This window comes from Lepisosteus platostomus, chromosome 15 (genome assembly GCF_059453375.1).
Source record: "Lepisosteus platostomus isolate fLepPlt1 chromosome 15, fLepPlt1.hap1, whole genome shotgun sequence".
NCBI lineage: Eukaryota > Metazoa > Chordata > Actinopteri > Semionotiformes > Lepisosteidae > Lepisosteus > Lepisosteus platostomus.
The window spans coordinates 1,884,453-1,895,501 of NC_142625.1; the positions used below are offsets into that span (position 1 = coordinate 1,884,453).

The window sequence follows — 11,049 nt, forward strand, 5'->3', positions numbered from 1 at the left end:
TGTAACCCCGGCATCCTGGCCAAATTTCCCATGCCTCCTAATAATCCCCCTCTATGAATTGGCTACATTACTTTGTTCTCCCCCCTCTGATGGCAGGCGGAGCGACACGCCGGTTGGAGTATTCTTGGTCGCATTTAATGGCAATGTCAGCTCAAAAATTTGGTTCAAACCACCAAATGGAGATGGGCGTGCCGACAAGTGGACCCTGTTGATGCGGGATTAACGCTAGGATGAGAGAGACATGGGGAAGACCTACGCTGGCACTATCGATAGCAGTAGCCTGGTATCAAAAGCATGCAATTGAGGTCAAGGTGGTGTTGAACCATAGAACTCTCTATTCCAAGGTTTGGAAACAGATCCAACCCAAGGGTCTGCACCATGAACTAATGGACCTGAACTGGTTTATAACCTGGCAGCGGCTCCCGGTGAGAGATGTTTTGTATTGAGACAAATTAACCTTACAAAAGGCATGTCCAAGAACTATGTGCAGCCAACATGAACCCATAAGTCAAGTTTTCTGGGAGTGTGACTATGCAAAAAAGATGTGGGGAACATGTAATTCAGTGTTTGGGATGGCTGTACCCAATTTTACGATTACTTTGCATATTATATTGTACAGATTAAAGAGGGGGTATGTATCCACAAGGTGTAACTTTGGTGTTATGGGTATTAATGTGTTTTGTGAAAATTGAATTATGGGTTGGTTAAAGTGTGCTGGGTTTGTATAATCATTTGTTGTGTAGAGTCAAATGTGAAGTATTGGATGTGAGGAAATGGGGTTACCATGCCACCAAAGAAAAATGGAAAGGTCTATTTGGTCATTATATGTCTTGATTTGGATTGTTGATCTCTTTTGATTTGATAGATGTTCCTGTAATTTGTGTTGGTTTCTTTGGATGACTGCCTTCTTGTATATATTGTAAGATTTGTTTCTTTAATAATAATAAAAAATAATCTGTTCTTATCAGTTTAATATCTGATACGTCCCCCATCAGGGGACCACATATTAAACACATTTTTGGAACAGGGAGCTGGATCAGGAGCTTGCTCCGTCCTCTCCACACATCGGCCCGGTATTGCAGCACCTCTGGGAGCGGTGCACTACCTTCTCTCAGCGGTGAAAAGACAGACGTAACCCACCAACCAGCAAGCAAGCCAGCGAGGTGGACTGGAGCTCCTTCTTCTCCAGTCTCTTCTCTCATCTCTCTGTGTGTCTCTGTGTCTGTCTCTCTCTCTCTCCCCATCTCTGTCTCTGTCTCCGTTCCCGTCCTCCCTCTGTGCACTTTCTCACGTCTCAGCTTTCTTGGCAAGCAGGCAGGCCCCCTTTTCAGCTCCTGTGCATTATCCCTCCAAAAAACGTAGATATATAATTTTTTTATTAGGGAGGCAGGTGTGTGTGTGTTGTGCGTGCATGCACTTTGTCAGCTGGCAGACGCCCCCCCCCTTTTTGAGCATCTGTGCGTTTTCCCTCCAAAAAACTTAGATATATATATTAAAAAAATGTTAATGTGTGTGTGTGTGTTGTATGTGCGTGCATGCACTTTGTCAGCGGGCAAGACGGGCACCCGTGCTTTTTCCCTCCCAAACACATAGAGATATTATGAGAGGCAGGTGTGGTGTGGTGTGTGTGTGTGTCACTCCCGATAGAGAGCTGCCCCTTCTCTTTGCCCATAGGAGCTTTTGGTCCGCTTTCATTTGCAGCTCGGTCTGCACAGCTGCTGCTGGTGGGAGGGGCCTCAGCTCAGGAGGCTAGTGCCCCCCACGGTTGCGGTTGTTGTCAGGCTGTTGACAGAAGATCAACAGAAGATCAGGGCACCCACGAGCCGGTGTTGGGCATTGCTTCTCAGCCTTTTAACCAGATCAAGCAGTATGTGGTCTGACCATGGCTGTGCGACTGAGCTGGGGGAAGAAAAGACGACAACAACAGTGGAAAAGGAGGAGGAGAGCCGGAACCAGAGGTGGTGGATGACCTGGGAGAGGAGGAAGACGACACCACAAACCACCACGGGTAGTCGCTCTGGGTTGAGCCCAGATGGTGAAGAGGGACTTCCGGATTGCAGCCCGGAATGTGCTCAGTGCACTTTGGGGTGAAGGATGCAGAAGAGAGGGCGCAGTGGATGAATAGTGACAGGTTCGAGAAGGTGATCCTGTTCAGGGCCCTGGGAATACAGAAGGAGGACATCACCTGCCTGCAGGATTTTCCTGTGAAGGGAATGTTCGAACTGAAGCTTGAATCGGACAAGCTTTTTGAGACAGCCTGGCGCAAGACATACTTCGACAAAGACTTTGTACCACTCAGCATGTTTATGTTGGATCCTTTGTTTGCCAGGGAACTACGACCGCCGACGGTCCACTTGTTCAACCCCCATGTCCCATAACGGGATATCCTCACGTTCCCGTCAAGGTTTGTGGACGTACAAGGGGCTGGGTAAAAAGTTTTGGATTTTTGGACCCCGAATTTTACAGCGAGTGTTGTCCTGGGATGCCTTTTAGTGGTGGAAGGTGTGTGGGATGAGCTGAAGGTGCGGCTGATGGCTGTCTACAGACTCACCGAAAGTCGTCTCCAGACGGCCTTCCTGAAGGAGCTTGAGTCGCACTTGTTTACCTCCATGTGTGTGTGTGTCTTCTGAGAGAGAGCTGCTCCTTCTCTTTGAACATATGTGCATTTGGTCCGCTTTCGCTTGCAGCTCAGTTGGCACAGGTGCTGCTGCTGGGAGGGGCCTAAGCTAAGGAGGCTGGCGCCCCCCACGGCAGCGGATGTTGTCGTACGTTGACAATACAGTTTTTGTGGCGGAGAGGGTCCGGCCATTCCTTTTTTGATAGGCCCGTATAGGGGCTATCTCTATTACTACGGACAGCTTTCAGTGTGTAGGAAAGCAGGCCATAATGCATGGTATGTAGAAAGTGTGAAGGTGTGGGGCATTCCATGGCTGACATTACAGAAAAAATTAAGTGTAATCTGTGTGGGAATGAGGGGCACACATTTAAAGACTGTAACCGGAGATGCAAGAGCTTTGCAGAGATTGTGCTTGGTTCACTGGATGCAGGGCCTGTTCCAAGTGCCCAAAAGGAAGTTCGTCAAGAAGAAAGGATGAGGATGAGCTGGAGAGCATGGATACAGCCGGCAGCAGTGAAATGAACAAAGATGGAACTCAGATGGAAGACATCCAAGAGGGATCACAGATCCCTAGCCTTTCTGAGGAAGGCCAGGAAGGTACGGAGAAAGAAGTAGAGACGGGACTGAGTCTTCTGGAGCAAGAGTTAGGTGGTCTAAGCTGGGCAGACACTATGGAAGAGACAGAAGCTGAGCCAATCCTTTTGAAACATAAAGGAAAAAGGAAAAATGTGGATCCTGGAGAAGGTATGAGTAAAAAAGCAGGTAAAAGCACAGAAGGATCGGGTATGAGACTAGTAAAGAGTGTCTAAGCACACACTGAGTTAGAAGAAGAAAAATAACTTGTAATTAAGACACCAACCTTTGAAGACCTCTTGGGGGAGACATTCTGCGTGTCAGTTTCAGCTTCACTTCTGGGTGAAATGTCCCAGCAAAGACAATAAGAGGAGATTAGTCAGCCTGTTGAGGTGACGGAGGAACAGTGTTGGTTTGAGACTGAGTTTCCTCTAAGTTTTCCTCTAAGTTTACGAAACTTTGCAGATGGGATGAAAAGAACGCAGAGGTTATATGGCCTGCGCACTTTGACGGATCCATTTACGAACAGAAAGGTTTTTTCAATCCCCATGTGCCAGAAGAAGATATCACATTTTTAAAGCAGTTTGTAGACATACAGATGCAGCCATTCAAAGTGCATGGTACAAACCCATACTGCACGCAACTCACTACGTCATACTGCGGTATGTGATTGGCTGGCCAAAATTACCGACAGGGGCACTCGTGGTGCATTGGTCAGTAGTGGAAAGATTTAATTTTCATTTTAATCTGCTTAGTATTGAATATTTATATGGAATTTTACAACTAATGGGAAATTTTAGTACACTGTCCAACTGAGCAATCTTGCTTTTATCAAATATAACGACTTTTTCATGCTTAAATTGAAAGATGCTGTAATACAGTTTAAAATAATTAAAAGTCTAAACAGTATCAATTTGAATTCTTATATCTATTAATATAACTATCAAGTGGTATTAAATAAATACAGCTTTTTAGTATAGATTACACTCTAATCTTTCCACGTTTGATCCCAAGAGGAAGTACAATACTCTTCTGCTTTGTTTAGTGATAGTATGAAAAATGAATCTAAATGCTGAGAAAGCCATGCTGAAACTTTAATAAGATACTTAGAAGACAACGATAACGATTTATGTTGCATTGTCAGATTGTGAATCAATAAAGACATTTAATTAAACACGCGTTTGCAATTTAAATCAAAATGGGGGAAGCGGGGACTCCTTTATTATTTCTCTCTTATTATCAAAACTCATTCAATTGTGGTTATTTTGGTTTCACGGAGGGCTTCTCAGATAGTTGTATTGTAAATATTTTGTTAAAGCAAGTCAGTTTTTTGCGACACATAAAAGACATATTGTGGCATTATTATATAGGACGGACACAGTGACTCAGACACTTGTTGAATGAAAAACGGCGCTATATTTTTCAGTACAGCTGGCTAGCACCCAGACAAACGCAAATGTGTTTTTAATAAAATGCTTTTATTCATTCATAACTTGACTCACATAACTCACATTCCCAAATGTCCCCCCCGCTCAACAATCTTAGGAAGAACACGGAACAGCCTGTTAATAAAATTGTTGCAATTTTGTTCTTTTAATTTCTTCCTCCTAGAACTTGTAAATCGCATTGATCAGTTCTTGCTTTATGCTGGGTTTAGCGGTTTTCCCAAATATAGTCTTTCAGGGAATGCCACACCATCTCTACTGAATTTAAATCTAGGGATTCAGTTGGAGTTTCCGTCCAGTTCAATCCTTCTGCTACAAGCCTCACCTTTACTGCTGTGTGTTTTGGATCATTGTCCTGAAAGAAACGGTGCCTTGATCCAAAGTGCTTCCCGATATATGGGGCGGCATGCTGTTTGACCACGACTTCCTCTTTGAACTTGAGCCGCTGCTAGCTCATCATTTTCCTCCTCCAGTCTGTCAATGGCTCGCACACTAGGACTTAAAAAAAAGAGATCAACAGTTAGTTATAAAAACAATGTCTGTAGTTGTATTTACATGTAATAAAGTATTTTTACAAAGTTATTTACCTTTGAACCCTCCTTGGTTTAGATTTTCTTTGCCTCTTCTCCTCTTTATAATGTTGTCTCATTGCTTTCACAAACAAAGATGTCCATGGAAGCCAAATGCTGTACAATGTCTCGTGTTGACTTCCCGTTTCTTTTCATCTTCATTATTTGGTGTGAGAGTGTCTTCGTGATTTTGGCCATAGTCCGTCTTCATACCAAAGCTATAGTGCTGTAGCGGCGAGGCTTATTTATAAGAAAGAATTAAGTGTTCTGAGCTTTCCCAAATGGTCCCATCTCTGTTCATCTCTGTGGTGCAGCCACAGAGAAACTATTCATGCATGCTGATTTAAGGTTTACTTTGATAAGGTTTCCTAGGACAGCTCCCAAAGGGGGATGCACTTAGCTAAGCTGGCTATCATGATCAATGGTCATCCATTGGTGCCTATCTGTCTAGGGAGTGCCAGTTGGACATCTGGACTGCATTACTAAGTGTCAGGAGTAAGTGACTCATATCTCACCTTGATCAACCAATCAGGGACTGGTAGGGCCGAGTAACCCACGTGGGACTCTGATGCCCATGGAACTTTCAGCCAATCAATGAGCTGAAGTTCCTCCAGGTAAAAACAGGCAACACAGAGAGCCTGAGAGATTCAACGAGATTCAGTAAGATTCTGGAGAGGATTCTGTGGATTGTTCTAAAGGGAATTCAAAGGAGAATTCCAGGGCAGGACGGCCCAGGAGCAGAAGGCTCCCAAGGGCAGGACATTTTCGCAGCGCGCCTCCTGACCATACTGAGACTCAGCCCGGACAACCACGGAACGGCCAGTGTGTCCAAGTGCCAGAACTTTCCTTTGTTCTAAGAGTCTAGAGCGGAGGTTGCCAGAGAGTAACCAGAGGATCATCCGAGGTTAGCACCAGCAGCACGCCTCGTGAACAGGTCGGAACTGTGGACAGCTGAATCACTATTCAGAACTAGCTCTTCATCAGGAACGAACCGGTCCTCTTCCTGACTTGCTGGGACCTGCAGTCATCTTTTCTCCTGTGCGCAAACTGTGCTAGTTAAAGCCAACACTAACTAGCCGGTCAGTGAGCATCTGCAGCGCACCGTCGCAAGCCGCACAGCACAGTTTGGCACCGAGCCAGAGAGCGCGGATTGGACAGCAACAGCCTGCAACTGTTTCTTTGTGCCCGCAGGAGATCTGAATCCCCAGAGATTGGATGAGTATTCAACTTCAATGCATTACAGCTCGAGAATTCAATTGTTATCCTAACCAATTGATATCAATTTAATTCCTAAGAGTTATGTACTTGTTTTGAGTATCTAATGTAGAAGTTATAACCAAGTTTATTTACGAAACGGTCTAAATGAATGATATACTGAACGTATGTCCTCTTGATATGTGTAACTCTTTGTAACTGACTGAATATATATCTTTTGTATTCTGATAACCCTCTCGATAAGATCTGTTAGGTTTATATGCATATTAATAAATGTATCCTCGTGTATTAGTACCTGTGTGTGTGCGTTGTTTGAGTTATATCGCATGGTTGGATTCTAAAGCCATCAAAAGAATCAATTTTGCGATTTACTGCTACAATTAATAATTGTCCCAGTAAATGCCCAAACCCTACAGAACTGGTACCTTCAGAGAGCACACTATACTACATTTTTGGCGTCCCTGGGTGGGCGTGGCAAGACTGAAATTAGTCAACCAAGCGGAATAATTCATATAAAACGCCGCGGGTTTCATACACGACAATACAGTGTGCTGAAAGCCGAAAGGAAAAAAAGTTCCCCTTGCTCTTTAAGCAGTGCTTGATTGTTTTGTGATCTTTTGCAATCTACCGGGTTGATTGCATACTTGATCTTGTGGTTTTCTGTGGTAAAACTGTGATTTCGTACTTAAAAGTAATACTCTTTAAGTTTAACGATGGTTGCTAAAAGGTCTGAATTCCCGTCGGTATTAAGCACTCTCTCTAGCAGCGACAAGTCTGACCACGATCTCCGTCATATCTCCGTCAGCAGAGAAGCTAGAATAAATCTCCATTCTCTGAGAGAGCTAGCAAAGGACATAGAGAGATTTGACCCAGCAGTGTCAGAGAATAATATTGAGAGTTATATTCAGGACCTCAGGTATACCCTGCAGTACCTGCCAAACGCCACAGAACAGGAGAAAGTGTTTCTGGTCAGGAAAACTACCAGCAGAGCTGTACATGAGTGGATGGCTAGGCAGATGAAAAAAGTCTGTAATGATTTTGAGGAGCTGTGTCAAGTACTTATCGAAGAATACAGTGCGTTTATTGACCCGACTGCCGCGATAGCCGCAGCCCTTAACATTAAGCACAAGAGAGCAGAGTCCCCTCGCGAATATTACGAGAGACTTAGACAAACTTATTTTGCAGGGCGAAATGATGAGGGTTGCGAAGAGAACACACATTTCAAGGGTTTATTCATTGCAAATCTCCACCCATCAGTCAGAAAGATGATCTTAATGCATACAGATGCACAGACCATGAAAATGACTGATATTAAGAGATTCGTGCAGAAAGCCTGGGAGTATGATGTCCAAAGTCGCTCTGAGCAAAAACCTGCTAAAGCGACTGTGTTCGTCGTCAGAGCCAGCAAGGTTAATTCCCCCCTGCTCGAAGAAGCACAGGCTCCTGAGCTGGCTAAGCCCCGTTCCAAAGCAGGCACACAGGACCGCACCCAGCGTCCTAAGTGCCATGAGAACACCGGGGGAGGGAAAGGGCTAGAAAAAGCTGAACAAAAGGATTCAGTAGCCGCCCGCCTGGCCAGGCTTGAACAAGCTTTATTAGGACAGGGACAACCACTCCCCAAGGCTGCCGGAAGCGTGATTGAGCTGATACTCTCCACTGGAGGAGGCGGAGACCCGCCCCCTCTCCCTCCCTCAGTCTATCTGATTGAGTGGAAGGGTTCCTGCTTGGATGAGGTCAGCCACTCCCAAGTGAGTGCTGACTCCACCCCTGAAGTCACAGAGCAGGCAGTAAAACAGACGACAAACAAGAAGCTTTTATCTCAAGGCTGCCATGGGAGATGTCTTACACAGTGAGACACTGATTGACACTGAGGTTGAGAGGTGTTTGATGTCACGCAACAAGCTCAAACGGGTTGAAAAAGAAAAGGGCATGCGACTCAGAGAGGAACCTTTGGTGGATCACCAGAAAGGCAAAGTGTGGAAACAGGTCAAGGCTCCTAAGCCTTCTGTAAAGAAGGAAAGGGGGTCAAGAGGCAGACTGTGCTCACACAGTGCCCACCGGACACAGAAGCCTATACGGAGATTCCTTCTGTTCTCTCTGGACAAGAAATAAAAATATTTTCTTGTTCCCCGAATATACAGGGAAGTCGTGCCCCTGCCGAGGTCCCAACAGCCTCCATGCCACAGGAGCTGTGCTCCAAGCAGCCGCCTGATCCACCAGGTAAAGCACACCCCTTTTACATCCCTAAAGAGGAGCAGATCTCCCCACCTGGCAATGAAAAGGAGCTTTCCCTGTGCACCCTGGCACCCAAGAGGGGTCAGGAACACCACCCTGCAGTGGTGGAAGGGATCCAGATGGCAGGAGAGCAGGTTGGTGATGTAGCCCTCACCCTTAGCCCTGAGAGGTCCTCTATTAGTGAGGATCTGCTTGAGCAGCTGTCACAGGGCCACCGCCAGGTGCCCCTTGTGCAACATTCACAGGTTAGACAGGAGGTCCAGCTGGACACTGAGACTACTGCGCTGTGGACACACCTGATCCCAGATGCCGATTCCCTCTGCTGTGACCCAGGGAACCTGCAGTCAGGTAACATTATTTCTCACAACTACCAGGTAGTGAGTGAGACTGACCTGATTGTTCCTGCCTCAACAGCAGGGTTGCCAATACACCCAGTCCCCAGGAATGGACAGGGAATGAAAGCCAAACCGGTTTTCTCACAGCCACCAGCTCAGTCTGTCAGTCTGAGTCTGACCGACAGTGGTTCAGCCAGACTGGAGCTGGATGGTCAAGCCACCCGCCTGCCAGTTTAGGGCATCGCAAAGAGGGGTGTCAGAATCCCCGCCTGCACTGACATGGGCCTGGTGAGTGATAGTGAGTTCAAAGATAGTGAACTAGCTATCCCACTGCTGGGGCAGCTCCCTGAACCCCTAGCGAGGGAAAGGGGGAGCGAGCAGGTGTCCTACACCTACCCCCAGCGAAAGATTGTAAACACGCCGATAGAGGGATTCCTCAATCAGGAAGTGTGCAGGGTGGACTGGAACAGTGAGAATGGGGTTACAATCCCAGATCACTCAGGTGCTCCAGATGACCTCTCAGCTGAGGGTCAGGCATGCTCCACTGCTGCACCGCCCCCTGCAGGGTTCCTAGAGCACAGGCATGAACAAATTGAAAAAGCAGATGCCCTGGAAAAGGAGGAGCAGCATCAGCAGCTGCGTCAGATCTCCCCAGATTTCCAGGATGTTGGTGCCCAAGATGCCACATGGCATACTGAGAAAGACACCATGTACATGCTGCGCCAGCTTAGAAAGGCAACAGTCACTCAGAAGGAGATGACTGGGATCAGCCACCCGAAAAGACTTTTGGGAGAACTGATTGCTGCCGCCACTGTTGCAGGTTTGCTATTTCTGGTAGGTTTGTGTGCTACTGGCACTCTCACCCTGACTGCCCCAAGGAGGCAGGTGTCAGAGATGCCAGAGGGTAATGATAGACTGTATCGACAGCAGCAAATGTTGGAAAGCTTAGGGAAAACCCTACAGGCAACTTTCTATGCAACAGGGCTATACCTTATTCCCCAAACAGTGGACATGATTGTTGGTGTTATACAGTGGGTTTATGCTTGTGTGCAACAGGCCAGAATGTTGACACAAGACCTCTTAAGGGAGCTTAGTGCCACTGTAGCCAGTCTAACCATGGCACAAATCCCAACCCACTTGATTCCACTCTTCTCAGTAGAGGAGTATGTGACATTAACCCCTTTGCTCATAGCTCACCTAGAAGTTAATCCAAGATTGAATTCGGTTCCAAATCTTGAGATGGGTATGGCTACCAAAGCTATCCATTGGCTGTGTCTAAACGATTCACTAATGAAGAATGTAAAGCTACTAACGGGCAGAGGGAGGTTAATGAACCCCATGAAGAGCAGGTGGGAAGTAAATGGCTGGTTAGCACACCACATTTAACTGTCACTATGACTTGTGACAGGCATGATACAGCTACCGCAATGCAGCTACCTAATCAAACAGTTTTCCTGCAAGTTCCCGAGGAGGCCACAGTGCTCTTGAACTTAACACTGTACTGTCTAGAACCAGACAACATAAGACCAAACTTGGATGCCTTCAGGTGCCACACTATTGAATTGGATAGAAATCCAAGAAACAGTAAGCCCTGAAGAGGTACAGGTAGTTAGTTTGCTTTAATGGAACAAACCTCCAAACCACCCTAGCAGATACCCAACACAGGTGTCGTGGTTCATCAGGGGGGCTGGGAACAGGAACTGGTGTTATTGTAACACTACTGCCGGGTAGTTGGATCATGACTGACAGTGTACTCTGAATGCTGTACTCTCGCATCAAGATGTACTCTGGGTAGCATGAATGAGTCAAAGGTAGAATGTCAAAAGAAAGGAAGTGACTTCTCCCCAAATATCTACTACAGAGGTATCAGATATTGACAGTGAACTTCCTGATGTGTAATTCCTAGACTGAGATGATGTCTCCTACCGTGTTTATACATACTCCAGATGTTATTCATCATGTTTGTTCCCAATGCTGGTTCCGGTATGAATTCTCGAGGAGTAATGTGGACATTTAAGATTAATGTTCTAATGGCAAGGGACATCACTTAACTCTGTTTT

General features: G+C 46.1%; 1 non-coding gene across 1 annotated transcript; it reads left to right on the forward strand.

Moving 5' to 3' along the window:
* The first annotated feature begins 920 nt into the window (after positions 1 to 920).
* On the forward strand, positions 921 to 1,107 carry LOC148647617 (U2 spliceosomal RNA). Its single transcript, XR_015927138.1, has one exon. It is a non-coding gene; the product is annotated as a U2 spliceosomal RNA (small nuclear RNA).
* The last annotated feature ends 9,942 nt before the right edge of the window (positions 1,108 to 11,049 follow it).